This window comes from Perca flavescens, chromosome 24 (assembly GCF_004354835.1).
Source record: "Perca flavescens isolate YP-PL-M2 chromosome 24, PFLA_1.0, whole genome shotgun sequence".
In the NCBI taxonomy this organism is placed as follows: Eukaryota; Metazoa; Chordata; class Actinopteri; order Perciformes; family Percidae; genus Perca; species Perca flavescens.
Window position 1 is genome coordinate 16,736,861 of NC_041354.1, and position 15,628 is coordinate 16,752,488.

General features: G+C 35.3%; 1 long non-coding RNA gene across 1 annotated transcript; it reads left to right on the top strand.

The window, feature by feature from the left end:
• The first annotated feature begins 1,173 nt into the window (after window positions 1–1,173).
• LOC114551113 (uncharacterized) lies at window positions 1,174–8,642 on the top strand. Its single transcript, XR_003691852.1, has 3 exons — window positions 1,174–1,300; window positions 3,087–3,187; window positions 7,525–8,642. It is a non-coding gene; the product is annotated as an uncharacterized LOC114551113 (long non-coding RNA).
• The last annotated feature ends 6,986 nt before the right edge of the window (window positions 8,643–15,628 follow it).

The window sequence follows — 15,628 nt, forward strand, 5'->3', positions numbered from 1 at the left end:
AAAACTGTCAAAAAATCGAACCAGAAATGTGGTGATGATTTAGGTATATTAAACCACGTTAAGCTTTTTCACGTTATGACTTATAAAGCCTATGAGAACCGTTGGGAGTCAACCCACAGCCACTCCGCCGCCCTGCTGAAAATGTGAAGCAGAAACGCGTCAGATGTCAGATAGCGTCCATAATAATTGGACTTTCTTTGGGTACAGTTTTCAGTGGTTATGAGGAGCAATATTAGAGAAAGATTTGGTAATCATTGATCATTGTTTAGGTACATTAAACCACGTTTTTAATCATTAGTAAGCTACAGGACAGCGTCTTTTAAACATGACCTGCGCGAAAGAGAGAAAACAAATGAATGCGTCATTGTACCCAGCACTTCTGGAAATGTAATTCCAAATGCGTCTCTGTCCCAAGCACATTTCAAACCAAACTGACGCCCATGACCATAAAGACAAATAAATAAATAAAACGGAACATGAATCTCACAGATATGTATTGATATCACACACCGAGCAATAAAAGCTAAGCCAATCTCCTGTCTACAACACGTCTCATATGTCTTGGGAGTCAAACTGTGAAGAAATAAACATAACTTATACAGTTGACAAAATATCTACATTTTTTCCAAAAAAGCCCAGACGCTTTTGCCCTCATGACATTCACTTATGCCAATAATCAAAATAATAATGTCATATGTATTGATATCACACACATCAATGCTACACAAGCATTTGTGTTGTCTAAAACACTGAACTGTACAAGATACAACACAATTCATACAAAGATAATGTTGCATATGTTAGCATGTACAGATATACTTTTGTGTTCTTGTATTGTTAAATGTGTCTAAACTCTGTTTTATAGTGATTTCTACATTCATTTAAGTCCATATTTTATTTCATGTATGGGATGTATTTATTGTATGTATTTTAATAGTTACACATTTTTATATTAATATTCTGTAATTTCTGTTTAGCCTAACCAGGGACAGGGGCCCCGGATGATTATTTTGCCTAAGGAGTGGCCCGTGTCTCTGTAGACATTTCATTGGCCACCTCTGTGCCAAATAAAAGAATAATAATGATAAAAGAATTATGAATTTATTATGATTTTACACGCGAGCGCCAAAAGCGGAACTAATGCGACGCAACGTTCTACACGGGTAAATTAAAGCGGCGCACCCAAACATTTTAGCTGCTCGGTGGATGCTTATGTCTATGGGTGGATGAGAATGAGAGCTCAGCGACCAGCTCTTGTTGGAGAGAGGAGCTCCGAGCTCTCCTGCTGCAGGAATCGAAGGTAAGCACAAGGTCTCATCTCATAAGTGACTTGTTGTTCCTTTTGTTCCTCCCACTGATAATGAAGTCAAGTTTGGTCTGCTCTCGGTGGCTTTACAAACGTTATCATGTCTAAGCGAACTCATCAAAGCAGAAGAAGCGAATATCCAAAATGTCCGTCTCCTTGCTAGGTCTACACCATGTTGTGATGTTAACCGCGGAACTTCATCCGTCTCTGCTGTTGCGCTGCGATAACAAATACATTTGAGTAAGGTAATCAACAGGCTATCTGCCCGTGCCGTTCTAATCAGGTTTGGGATGAAGAAGGTTCTTACTGTTTGCAAAGCAGTGCAGTTACAATGTAATGGTAGGCCTACTGTGTGTCCTTAAAATGGGGCCTTCTGCTGTAACTTCTTCTTTGTATCAATATGGCTTTGTTTCTCTCTTCTTCTTTTTTTAATGCTTGCCCTACATTTTGAAATGCATGCAGATATACAGTCCATGCATAAGTAAATACATGTTGTAGTTGTGCCCTATGTTTACCAGTGTTGGAAACTTTACTTTAAAAAAGTAATTAGTTATAGTTATTCACTACTTGTTCCAAAAGTAACTGAGTTAGTAACTGAATTACTCTATAATAAAAGTAACTTGTTACCAGGGAAAGTAAGTATTTGCGTTACTGTTAAAAAAAAAAAGTTGCTATATGTCAAAGAATTTAGATTTTCTTTTTAGCAGTCTTCACAAGTCAGTTGAAATGAGTAGAACAGCAGGTGTTTGTACATAACTTTCCATATTTATTGCGCGTCGACAGACAGCAAGAGGTTTATCCTGCACTTCAAGTATTATCTTTGTAAGTAAATTAAACAGTTACACCATATAAAGTGCATTTAACTCTAGCAAATTAAATCAAGCTCTCTCAACCTGAGACATCTGGTCAAGTAAACAACCTGTACTTCCAAGTGTTTTGTTCACAACAAAAGTAAACTTTGCTCCGAGTCCTTCTTTGCTAGTGGATGGCGAGCTATCATCTGTGGTGGAGGTAGCCTATCTGTGTTTTTGGCCACTAGCTTTGTAGATGCGTGTGTCGTTGTGAGATGCTTCATTAAATTAGAGTTGCACAAGTCGACAAAGTCTTCACTCCTGGACATAATGTAGGACATTACATGCACATTCTTGCCTTTGACCACAATGAATTTGAAGTAGTGCTTATATCTCCACCTTGAAAATGCCAATTTTTCATCAGAATCAGAAATACTTTAATAATCCCTGGGGGAAATTATTTTTGTTACCACTCCAGGTATACAAACAACAAATAAAAACAACATCATATATTATCAAGACTTTTAACATATATAATAAAAAAATTTTTACAGTGATAATATATCCAATATGAAATGTACAGTGTAAATGTGCCAATAGTGCAATAAAAAGAAAAATGATTGTTCGGATTGCTCCTGACTCGCCATCTCTGCTGTGTGTGTGTGTGGCGGCGTGTGTGTAAAAACACTGGCTCTGATTGGCTACCATGAAATATGACTCTGCCTTAGCCAATCATAATCGCTTACCTCGTTATTAACCCACATCCTCACTAGCTGTGAGCCAGCGATGCGTCCGGATTACACAGTTTATTCAATCAATGCATAGTAACGCACCGCATTTAACGTCCAGTAACGTTAACGGCGTTTTATCGATGGGAAAAGTAATTTGTTAGATTACCCCGTTACTGAAAAAATAACTTAGTTACCTAACGCCGTTCTTTTAAAAGGCGTTATTCCAAACACTGATGTTTACTCTATATCTTTCTACAGATATCCGCAAGTCCAAGAATGATGTACCAGTACAGCCCAACTTGAATATATTCCCAACCATTTGGATGGGGGGGCAGAAGACGGAGCTTCAGGCCAAACTGGTAATATCTTGGCTTGAGTATTCTGTCATGATGGACTCTACATATTGCTATGCATGTAGACATTTTAGCACACCAAATGCCCCAGACACTGTTTTTGTTTCAACACCTGGTTTTATAAACTGAAAAAAAGGCAACTATGAGAGATGCGGGGCTTTCAGTGCACGCAAAGTCTGAAGGACACAAGTGTGCAATGATAGCATGGAGGGATGATCAAAGAGCTGTTAGAACTGACGCAGCACTAGCACATCTCCTTGACAAAGAACACGCTGAACAAGTACAAGATACATTAAAACCGTTGGGGAAGTGCTGTTACTTACAACTACACAAAACCTAGCACAAAGAGGACCTGATGATCTGAAGAGTCCACTAACAAAGGAAACTTTAGGGATATTCTTAACCCAGTTGCTAACCACGACCCACTTGTTAAAAGAAGATTAGCTTCCATTCACGATGCAAAGTACACAAGCAAGATCATCCAGAATGAGGTTTTGGGTCGTTGGGCAGAAATGGTTCAGTCTGAAATCGTAGAAGAAGTGAAGAACAGTGAGGATTGCTAACATCATGGCAGATGAAACAAAGGATATTTCACAAAGGGAACAGATTTCTTTCACACTCTGGTACTATTACAATGGGACCATTAAGGAGAGTTTTCTCCATTTTGAATCTGCAGAGAGGTTAGATGCAGCAGGGCTTACTAGAAAAATAGTGAATTTACTGGAACGTTATGGCCTGGACTACAAAAATAACCTCGTAGGCCAAGCGTACGATGGCACTGCCGTTATGAGCGGTAAGCATTCAGGGGTTCAGCCAAGGACCAAAGAACAGGCTAGATTTGCCTTCTACATCCATTGTAGTGCACATTGTCTCCATTTAGTGTTAGTTGATGTAGTCAAAAGTGTCCCTGAAACTGAGAAGACTTTATATTTTTACCTCTGCCTCACCCAAAATGGCTGTCTCTCCAAAGAGAAATGTATGGCAGAACAAGAGATCTGCAACGTTAAAGCGACACATGTTGGCCATGTTGATTTCTAGCCCTACAGAATATTACAAGGCAAGGCAGCTTTATTTATATAGCACATTTCAGCAACAGGGCAATTCAAAGTGCTTTACATAAAACATGAAAGAGCAGTTATAAAACAATTAAACAATTTAAAAGACAAGAATACATTTTACAGTGCAGTATAAGAATTTAAAGAACTGAGAGATAAAATACGTGAATAAAGAACAGTTAAAACAGTTAAACATATAAAAGCAGATAAAATAGGTTAATTGAAAAAAAGGACCAATATGTCAGACATGCAAGTCAAGCAGTTCGGTCCATATCTCTGGTTCATCTCACCAACAATGGGTCCAGATGCTTCACATGGAGGAAACATTTTCCATAGTTACAGAAGCTTTAGTCAATTTCAATGCAGTCGTCACCACAAGACTTAGTTCTTTTCTTCGGCAAACCTCGCAAAACCCGGAACGGTCTTCAGACCGTCTCTAATAGTCAGGAAACGTGCTAGTTTCGTAGACTATTCTATTCTTAATTTAATAGTCAAGAACTCGCTTAGGGTGTCACAGACTATTTACTATTTTATGTCAGTCCGTCTCGAAATAGTCAAGAGCTTATTTAAAGTGTCTCAGACCATTTTTTATAAATAGTCAAGAGCTTCTTCAAAGTGTCACAGACTATCTTATACAGTGAGGAAAATAAGTATTTGAACACCCTGCTATTTTGCAAGTTCTCCCACTTGGAAATCATGGAGGGGTCTGAAATTGTCATCGAGGTGCATGTCCACTGAGACATAATCTAAAAAAGAAAAACCAGAAATCACAATATATGATTTTTTTTTAAACTATTTATTTGTATGATACAGCTGCAAATAAGTATTTGAACACCTGTCTATCAGCTAGAATTCTGACCCTCAAAGACCTGTTAGTCTGCCTTTAAAATGTCCACCTCCACTCAATTTGTTATCCTAAATTAGATGCACCTGTTTGAGGTCGTTAGCTGCATAAAGACACCTGTCCACCCCATACAATCAGTAAGAATCCAACTACTAACATGGCCAAGACCAAAGACCTGTCCAAAGACACTAGAGACAAAATTGTACACCTCCACAAGGCTGGAAAGGGCTACGGGGAAATTGCCAAGCAGCTTGGTGAAAAAAGGTCCACTGTTGGAGCAATCATTAGAAAATGGAAGAAGCTAAACATGACTGTCAATCTCCCTCGGACTGAGGCTCCATGCCAGATCTCACCTCGTGGGGTCTCAATAATCCTAAGAAAGGTGAGAAATCAGCCCAGAACTACACGGGAGGAGCTGGTCAATGACCTGAAAAGAACTGGGACCACCGTTTCCAAGGTTACTGTTGGTAATACACTAAGACGTCATGGTTTGAAATCATGCATGGCACGGAAGGTTCCCCTGCTTAAACCAGCACATGTCAAGGCCCGTCTTAAGTCATGGGAGAAAGTCATGTGGTCAGATGAGACAACCTCCTTCCCTCAGTTAGAGCATTGAAGATGGGTCGAAGCTGAGTATTCCAACATGACAATGACCCGAAGCACACAGCCAGGATAACCAAGGAGTGGCTCTGTAAGAAGCATATCAAGGTTCTGGCGTGGCCTAGCCAGTCTCCAGACCTAAACCCAATAGAGAATCTTTGGAGGGAGCTCAAACTCAGTGTTTCTCAGCGACAGCCCAGAAACCTGACTGATCTAGAGAAGATCTGTGTGGAGGAGTGGGCCAAAATCCCTCCTGCAGTGTGTGCAAACCTGGTGAAAAACTACAGGAAACGTTTGACCTCTGTACTTGCAAACAAAGGCTACTGTACCAAATATTAACATTGATTTTCTCAGGTGTTCAAATACTTATTTGCAGCTGTATCATACAAATAAATCATACATTGTGATTTCTGGATTTTTTTTTTTTTCGATTATGTCTCTCACATTGGACATGCACCTACGATTTCAGACCCCTCCATGATTTCTAAGTGGGAGAACTTGCAAAATAGCAGGGTGTTCAAATACTTATTTTCCTCACTGTAAATAGTCAAGAGCTTCTTTAAATTCACAGTCACAGACTATTTTTTTTATTTTTTTATTTAATAGTATCTCAGACTATTTCTGTTCAATTGTAATTGTTTTGGTCTTCAGTCCCTTTTTGTTAGTTATCAAACTAATTTTGTTGACAGTCCACAGCCTGTCTCTTTTGTAATCTATTGGCATACCCATATCAAAGAAATAATCAGAAGTATGTCCGTGTCTGCTAGAGTATGTCACTCATAACCTCAGTTACATCTTTGTCCTATCAAATGACCCAAATAAATTAAGACAAGAATTTAAAGAGAGCAGTTAAACATATAAAAGCATATAAAATAGGTTATTTAAAGAAAGGCCACATTAAAAAGAGAGTTCTTTTAAATCATGGTTAAAGACCTGAGAGTTGCAGCGGACCTGCAGTTATCTGGGAGTTTGTTCCAGATATGTGGAGCATAAAAACTGAACGCTGCTTCCCCCTGTTTAGTTCTGACGCTGGGGACAACAAGTAGACCTGTCCCAGACCACCTGAGAGGTCTGGGTGGGTCATAGTGTAGTAGCAGATCAGAAATGTATTTTGGCCCTAAACCGTTTAGTGATTTATAAACCAGCAAAAGTATTTTGAAATCAATTCTTTGAGGCACAGGAAGCCAGTGTAGAGACTTCAGTCCTGGAGTGATGTGATCCACTTTCTTGGTTTTAGTGAGGACTCGAGCAGCAGCGTTCTGAATCAGCTGCAGCTGTCTGATTGATTTTTTTTTTAGGGAGACCTGTAAAGACACCGTTACAGTAGTCAAGTCTACGGAAGATAAAAGCATGGACAAGTTTTTCCAAATCCTGCTGAGATATATAAGTCCTTTTAACCCTTGATATATTTTTAAGGTGATAATAGACTGATTTTGCTGTGCGTTGATTTTCAATCGTTGGTCTTTAGCTCCAAAAACAACCACCTCAGTTTTTTCTTCATTTAATTTAAGAAAGTTCTGGCACATCCAGTCGTTAATTTGTTCAATACACATATTCAGTTGTTGTATTGGGCTATAGTTCCCCAGCAATAAGGTTATGTAAATTTGTGTGTCATCCGCATAACTATGGTAATTTATTTAGTTGTTTTCCATAATCTGAGCCAGTGGAAGCATGTAGATGTTGAACAGAAGAGGCCCCATTACAGACACTCTACCTGCCCTTAAACGACTACTGCAACTGAAATGATCTCAGCACTCCTTTCTTCAGAAATGTTTAGTATTATGAAACCCATATACAGAAGGATGTCATTTAATCTTGTATCTGTTCTCTCCACCCACCTCTAGTCCCGCTCCCCTAGGCCAGCTGCACAACAGGGTCCAGACCTACATCAATAAATAGAATACAGTAAAAAAGGAGTATGTTGCACTTCCCTAAAAGGCCTAATGTCATAAATAAATGAAACCATGTGAAGTACTGTGCAGTAGTAGAAAATGTTTGTGCTCTCTTTATAAAGGTTGTCAGATATGCCTAATTGACCGTTCCTTTATTATTATTTAAAAGAGCCTGTCCACCATCAAGAGTTCTCCAAAAGGGCCGCAAGTGAACTGATCTCTCATGTCATCCATTGAATTCTATGCATAATTTCTTCGGGGAAGTTGGGATTTTATTTTATTTCTTTTCTGGATTTGAGTGTATGCAGATCAGGTCAAATTTTACCGAAAGCTTAACGCTCCTGAGTTTGGTCCTTGCCAAGGGGGGAGTTGTTCCCTGTTGCTCTTGTGCAATAAACCACTGGCTGTAGGGTACTAGTAGTACCAAACTGCTAAAGAGGCCTGCCACTTTTTATATAGATAAAGAGCCTCAAAATACTGTATGTATTTATATATTAATTTTAAATTAAATTTTGATTAACTAATCAGGTGTTTTCCCTCTGGTAACAAGCACCAAAACATGCTGCTAAAATGAATCCGTCGCTGTTGGTTTGGGCACATTTGGTCTCATTTTTACAAGGTCTACTGTATGTATCTGTGTATAAAGCTTACTATTAAATGGCTATTTATATAAATATATATTGATGCAATATTATTGAATTTGAAATGTGAGCAAAAGGAAAAAGTGTGAATATGTTTACAAACTAGTCTCACCATGGTGTCCCTAAACTGTGCATATTAACACTTTAAAATAGTTGAAGGCCCTGTAAGGGATCTGTTCTTGTTGCACTTTGTATAAATCTCTGAACTTACTGATGTTCTCATCTTCTGTTTATTAATGTTTGCACTTCCTTTTTATTTGTGGGGAAGATTTCAGTTCTGCACGGCATAATGTAGCACTGTTTCTTTGTAATATTTGGCTTGTGTTTTTAAATGGCCGTCACTATGGCACATTTCACAAAATCCTGAGCCTGTTGTTCCTGTGCTGAGCTGAATGAGTGAAACCTTTTAATAAAACCCACTGAATCAAATATGACTTCAGTACTTTATGTTGAATTTAAACCTGCAACTTTTAACTAAATAGTAAACTAGTTTAAATATGCACTGCCTTTGCTTTAAAAGCAATATAACCCTTTTCTTTGAATACAACCACAGACTGGAGTTAGCATGCTCCAATCAGTATGCACCGAGCTGTGGTAATAATTCATAATAATCAATATTAACAGTCTATGGTGGTAATAGTAGCACAGACATGTTGCCACCTAGTGGTAGAATTAGGGAAATCTAGACTCGTTGCCCAAAAAGGTACAATTTCCCTTTGAACCCTACGATTTGTAATGAAAAATCTCAGCAGTTTAAACCTGAAATAAAATGTATACTTAGAACTTCCATATTAAACATTTCTTTGAGAAAAACTTGTACAACAGCAGGTGCATGTAACTCTTTGAGACCCAGCTCTCACGCTAAGAATTCCTGTATGGAGGACCAAATTACATTATAATCACTAAATACACTTTTAAATACATGCTGGAAGATGACCAAATAAATAAAAGCAGACCTTAATTTAAAAAACACACAAATTGAATAAATACAAAAAATGCTTTTATTAATTGATAAATAAAATAATATACAAAGAAAAAGGCTTGAATAAATACTGAAATATTCTAATACATATATAAATGAATACAAAAATACATGACTGCTGGTAATCTGGAGGTAAATTTCTTGCATTTATATACATGCAAATAAAGAATAAAATAAATGCTATATAGACATAAGTGTATGTAGAAATGTAGAAGTACAGTACTAAAAATGTAAAATACCAAAAAACAAATGCTGATTTTTAGAGTTTCAGATTCTTTTTAAAGCATTCATACATTCATCTTCCAATGAATAACTAACACGTATGTATGTATTCATTTTCAAATCCAGGTGTTACTTTTGTGTTTTCAGCATCCATTTCAGTATTGATGAAGTCATTTTTTTGTCTTCCATATTTAAGAAGTCTTTAACCTCTTTTATATTCATCCAGCAAGTTGGAGCTACGTACCAGGATTGTAGCGGGTGACCACCAGCAGAATCTAATGTAATAATGATAGACAAGAAACCAATAAGTCTGCAAATAATCACTCCCAACTGCAGCTGCAGAAATGGATAAATAAGAGTAATAGAGTAGTGGGTCAAGCCTGAAAAGTATTTGTGATCATAACTTGTCCAGATTGAGAGGACAACTAAAAGCATCCTGTGCTTTTGCTCAGTGAGATTAACAGGAACTTGAGATGGGACCTGGAGCGGGTCCCTAAATGTTGAGGTCCAGCACCCGAAGCTGGGGTTGCTCCATGTGTTTACCTTATATGTGATTTGAAAGAAACTCGTATTTGGATTGTTTATCAAAAACATATTATCAAACTATATAGCTTACTAGACTCATGATTTTGTATTTTTATAAGTTTTGTATTGTTGCCCTTTCCCTTCTCTTGGTATGCCTCTGTAAATGATGAAAATCGATGATGATGATAAATGAGAGGTATCTGATGATGACCGTCATGTGACCCCCACAGCAGTTCCCCCCCTTAGGCAATAATCATCCGGGCACTATCTACTCACCATAGACCGGATACACAAACACACACATGGTTCCTGCGTCCCGTTGTTGCTAACTCACAGCTAGCTTATGCTAACGTCTGTACAGTTGGTACTTTGGCTGTTTGGGGGGGCGAATAAACAAACGACCCCGCGGTCACATTCACCGGAATGACGCTAGGCGAAAACTACGCATCGCCGTGAGAAGGAATATGGCGTTTGATATCGGTTGTGTTCGTGTTTCTGCAAATAGACGGTTGCAGGTGGACTGGTGTTTACATGGTCCGTGGGAGCTGGAAGTCCGCAGGTTAGTCTTTACCCTTGTATTAATGAACATTGCCACATTTCAGTGCTAATACAAACTACAAATATAACTATACGTTACATAACGGTTGATTATTGTTGTGTGATTTTACTTTGACAGTCAGCTGTGTGGCGGCTGCAGTGCTTTTATGTGTCTACTAGCTGCAGATCTGCAGCCTCAATGGATGATGCCGTCTGGGAAGAAGAAGGTCTGTCTTGTAGAGACCAGCTGAAGGGACATCTTCTCTGAGCTGAAGCTCTGAGGTAGGACATGCTTTCTCTCCGGATTAACAGCTGATGGCTGTAATGTCGAGGGATTGAGTTGATTTGAAAGGGTCAGGTCACACAGAGTCCAGAATCTTTTTTTTTTTCCATCGGTTTTTTCTACATACTATACTATGACCTTTTTTCAAAATACTATACTATGACTTTTTTATCACTGTTTTCGACATACTATGTTATGGTTTCTTTCGACATACTATACTATGGCTTTTTTATAATTATTTTCGACATACTACACTATGGCTTTTTTATAATTATTTTCGACATACTATACTATGGCTTTTTTATAATTATTTTCGACATACTATACTATGGCTTTTTTATCACTTTTTTCGAAATAGAATACTATGATCTTTTTCGACATACTATGGCGTTTTTATCAGTATTTTCGACATGCTATACTATGGCCTTTTTTATCATTTTTTTTTGACATACTTTACTATGGCTTTTTTATCAGTTTTTTGACATACTATACTATGACCTTTTTCGACATACTATACTATGGCGTTTTTATCACTGTTTTCCACATACTATACTATGGCTTTTTTATCAGTTTTTTCGACATGCTATACTATGACTTTTTTCGACATACTATACTATGGCGTTTTCATCAGTTTTTTCGACATACTATACTATGGCGTTTTCATCAGTTTTTTCGACATACTATACTATGGCTTTTTTATCACTTTTTTTCAACATACTATACTATGGCGTTTTTATAATTTTTTTTGACATACTATCGATGGCTTTTTTATCACTTTTTTGGCGTTTTCATCACTTTTTTTCGACATACTATAAATATGGCTTTTTTATCACTTTGACATACTATACTATGGCGTTTTTATCACTTTTTTTCGACATACTATACTGTGGTTTCTTTCAACATAATATACTATGGCTTTTTTATCACTTTTTTTGACATGCTATACTATGGCTTTTTTATCACTTTTTTCTACATTCTATGCTATGGGTTTTTTTATCACTTTTTCGACATACTATACTATGACCTTTTTCGACATACTATACTATGGCGTTTTTATCACTGTTTTCCTCATACTATATTATGGTTTCTTTCAACATACTATCGTATGGATTTTTTTATCAATTTCTTTGACATACTATACTACGGCTTTTTTATCACTTTTTTCGACATACTATACTATGACATTTTTCGACATACTATACTATGGCTTTTTTATCATTTTTTTCGACATCCTATACTGTGGTTTCTTTCAACATACTATACTATGGCTTTTTAATCACTTTTTTCAACATGCTATACTATGGCTTTTTAATCACTTTTTTCAACATGCTATACTATGGCTTTTTTATCACTTTTTTCGACATTCTATGCTATGGCTTTTTTTATCACTTTTTTCGACATACTATACTATGGCTTTTTTATCACTTTTTTCAACATCCTATACTGTGGTTTCTTTCAACATACTATAGTATGGCTTTTTTTTTTATCAATTTCTTTGACATACTATACTATGGCTTTTTATTTTTTTTTTTTTTTTTGACATACTATACTATGGCCTTTTTATCACTTTTTTCAACATCCTATACTGTGGTTTCTTTCAACATACTATAGTATGGCTTTTTTTATCAATTTCTTTGACATACTATACTACGGCTTTTTTATCACTTTTTTCGACATACTATACTATGACCTTTTTCAACATACTATACTATGGCTTTTTCATCACTTTTTTTGACATGCTATACTATGACCTTTTTCGACATACTATACTATGGCTTTTTTATCATTTTTTTCGACATACTATACTATGACCTTTTTCGACATACTATACTATGACTTTATTATCCCTTTTTTGACATACTATACTATGGCGTTTTTATCACTTTTTTTGACAAACTATGGCATTTTCATCAGTTTTTTCGACTATGGCTTTTTTATCATTTTTTTCGACATACTATACTATGACCTTTTTCGACATACTATACTATGACTTTATTATCCCTTTTTTGACATACTATACTATGGCGTTTTTATCACTTTTTTTGACAAACTTTGGCATTTTCATCAGTTTTTTCGACTATGGCTTTTTTATCACTTTTTTTCAACATACTATACTATGGCTTTTTTATTACTTTTCGACATACTATACTATGGCGTTTTTATAAATTTTTTTGACATACTATCGATGGCTTTTTTATCAGTTTTTTTCGACATACTATGGCGTTTTCATCACTTTTTTTCGACATACTATAACTATGGCTTTTTTATCACTTTGACATACTATACTATGGCGTTTTTATCACTTTTCGACATGCTATACTATGGCTTTTTTTATCACTTTTTTCAACATCCTATACTGTGGTTTCTTTCAACATACTATAGTATGGCTTTTTTTATCAATATCTTTGACATACTATCTATGGCTTTTTTATCACTTTTTTCGACATACTATACTATGACCTTTTTCGACATACTATACTATGGCGTTTTTTATCATTTGTTTTGGACATACTATACTATGGCGTTTTTTATCATTTGTTTTAGACATACTATACTATGGGCTTTTTTATCATTTTTTTCGACATACTATACTATGACCTTTTTCGACATACTATACTATGACTTTATTATCCCTTTTTTGACATACTATACTATGGCGTTTTTATCACTTTTTTTGACAAACTATGGCTTTTTTATCATTTTTTTTTTGACATACCTTACTATGGCGTTTTCATCAGTTTTTTCGACATACTATACTATGGCTTTTTTATCACTTTTTTTCAACATACTATACTATGGCTTTTTTATTACTTTTCGACATACTATACTATGGCGTTTTTATAATTTTTTTTGACATACTATCGATGGCTTTTTTTTATCACTTTGACATACTATACTATGCCGTTTTTATCACTTTTCGACATACTATACTATGGCGTTTTTATAATTTTTTTCGACATCCTATACTGTGGTTTCTTTCAACATGCCATACTATGGCTTTTTTATCACTTTTTTCGACATGCTATACTATGGCTTTTTTATCATTTATTTTTTGACATACCATACTATGGCGTTTTCATCAGTTTTTTCGACATAGTATACTATGGCGTTTCCATCAGTTTTTTCGACATACTTTATATGGCTTTTTTATCACTTTTTTCGACATACTATACTATGAATGTTTTTATAATTTTTTTTGACATCCTATACTGTGGTTTCTTTCAACATACTATACTATGGCTTTTTTCATCACTTTTTTCGAAATACTATACTATGACCTTTTTTCAACATACTATAGCGTTTTTATCACTGTTTTCGACATACTATACTATGACCTTTTTATCATTTTTTTTTGACATACTATACTATGGCTTTTTTATCACTTTTTTCAACATCCTATACTGTGGTTTCTTTCAACATACTATAGTATGGCTTTTTTTATCAATATCTTTGACATACTATCTATGGCTTTTTTATCACTTTTTTCGACATACTATACTATGACCTTTTTCGACATACTATACTATGGCGTTTTTATCATTTGTTTTCGACATACTATACTATGGCGTTTTTATCATTTGTTTTAGACTATGGCTTTTTTATCAGTTTTTTCGACATACTATACTATGACCTTTTTCGACATACTATACTATGACTTTATTATCCCTTTTTTGACATACTATGGCTTTTTTATCATTTTTTTTTTGACATACCATACTATGGCGTTTTCATCAGTTTTTTCGACATCCTATATTATGGTTTCTTTCAACATACTATCGTATATACTATACTATGGCGTTTTTATAATTTTTTTTGACATACTATCGATGGCTTTTTTTTATCACTTTGACATACTATACTATGCCGTTTTTATCACTTTTCGACATACTATACTATGGCGTTTTTATAATTTTTTTCGACATCCTATACTGTGGTTTCTTTCAACATGCCATACTATGGCTTTTTTATCACTTTTTTCGACATGCTATACTATGGCTTTTTTATCATTTTTTTTTTGACATACCATACTATGGCGTTTTCATCAGTTTTTTCGACATACTATACTATGGCGTTTCCATCAGTTTTTTCGACATACTTTATATGGCTTTTTTATCACTTTTTTCGACATACTATACTATGAATGTTTTTATAATTTTTTTTGACATCCTATACTGTGGTTTCTTTCAACATACTATACTATGGCTTTTTTCATCACTTTTTTCGAAATACTATACTATGACCTTTTTTCAACATACTATAGCGTTTTTATCACTGTTTTCGACATACTATACTATGACCTTTTTATCATTTTTTTTTTGACATACTATACTATGGCTTTTTTATCACTTTTTTCAACATCCTATACTGTGGTTTCTTTCAACATACTATAGTATGGCTTTTTTTATCAATATCTTTGACATACTATCTATGGCTTTTTTATCACTTTTTTCGACATACTATACTATGACCTTTTTCGACATACTATACTATGGCGTTTTTTATCATTTGTTTTGGACATACTATACTATGGCGTTTTTTATCATTTGTTTTAGACTATGGCTTTTTTATCAGTTTTTTCGACATACTATACTATGGCTTTTTTATCATTTTTTTCGACATACTATACTATGACCTTTTTCGACATACTATACTATGACTTTATTATCCCTTTTTTGACATACTATGGCTTTTTTATCATTTTTTTTTTGACATACCATACTATGGCGTTTTCATCAGTTTTTTTTAACATCCTATATTATGGTTTCTTTCAACATACTATCGTATATACTATACTATGGCGTTTTTATAATTTTTTTTGACATACTATCGATGGCTTTTTTTTATCACTTTGACATACTATACTAT